The 1,250-nt window shown below is 37.8% G+C and overlaps 1 protein-coding gene across 1 annotated transcript in view; it reads right to left on the bottom strand.

Annotated features, from left to right (window-relative positions):
• Positions 1 to 1,250, bottom strand: part of LOC122151473 (putative vomeronasal receptor-like protein 4) — a 50,848-nt gene that overhangs the window by 48,129 nt on the left and 1,469 nt on the right. The gene's annotated exons all lie outside the window — the stretch shown is intronic.

Raw genomic sequence — 1,250 nt, 5'->3', positions numbered from 1 at the left:
TGATTACCAGTCTCATCACGGGGAATACTACATCCAGCTGCCCAGCCACTCAACCAGGCCCAGCCAAGTTGACACACAAACTGAACTACCACACAGGGTATCCTTTCACCATATTTTTTCAATTTGTATTCTGTACAAAGAATCAGAGAAGGTGGATTACATGAACAAGAATGCAGCACTGTGATGAGAGGAAGACTCATTAACACCCTGCAATATGCTGATGAGACTATCTTGCTTGCTGAAAATGAAGAAGACTTGAAGCACTTACTGATAAAGATAAAGGCTATGGCCTTCAGAATAGATTACGCCTCAACATAAAGAAAACAAAAGTTCTGACAAGTGGACCAAAAAACAATATCACTATAAATGGAGAAAAGATTGAAGTTGTCAAGGATTTCATTTTACCTCCCTTCACAATCAGTTTCCATGGAAACAGCAGTTAAGAAATCAAAGCACATATTGCACTGGGCAAATTTGCTGTGAAAGACCTCTTTAAAGTGCTTAAGAGCAAAGATATCACTTTTAAGACTGAGGTGTGCTTGACCTAAGCCATAGTATTTTCAGTAGCTTCATATGCATGTGAGATCTGAATAGTGAATCCAGAAGACTTCAGAAGAATTGATGCTTTTAAATTGTGGTGTTGGCAAAGAATATTGAACTGCTAGAAGAGCAAACAAATCTGTCTTGGAAGATGTACAACTAGAATGTTCTTTGAAAGCAAGAATGATCAGATTTCATCTCCTATTTTGGTCCTGTTGCCAGAACGGACCAGTCCCTGGAGAAAGATAGCATGCCAGGTGGTGGGTCAGTGACAAAAAGGAAGACCTTCAATGAGAGGGACAGACACAGTGACCGCAACAATGGGCTCAATCATAGCAACACTTGTGAGGATGGCCCAGGACCCAGCAGTGTTTCATTCTGTTTTTTATAGGGTTGTTATTACTCAGAATCAACTCAACAACACCTCACAACAAGAACAAACAGCAGTATCCATACAGAAGTAATAAATAAACTGTATAATACCAAATAATAGGGGGAAAAAAAAACAAAGAAACCAAAAAAGTTAAAAGTAGTGAGAGAGAGAAGAGATAGAACCTAACACGTGACAGCAAAATATCCATGGTCTGAAGAGAAGCTGGAAAACAGAAATGGATAATCAAACTAGAATTGTATCCTTAAGTAAAATACCTTTTAATTAATAATGATAAAAATATTTCCAAAGTGAAAACTCTGAGATATTTGATTACTAA

Source organism: Orycteropus afer, unplaced genomic scaffold (assembly GCF_000298275.1).
Source record: "Orycteropus afer afer isolate SDZICR_OR568_19922 unplaced genomic scaffold, OryAfe1.0 scaffold00474, whole genome shotgun sequence".
Lineage (NCBI taxonomy): Eukaryota > Metazoa > Chordata > Mammalia > Tubulidentata > Orycteropodidae > Orycteropus > Orycteropus afer.
This window is presented reverse-complemented; position numbering and strand designations above follow the sequence as displayed.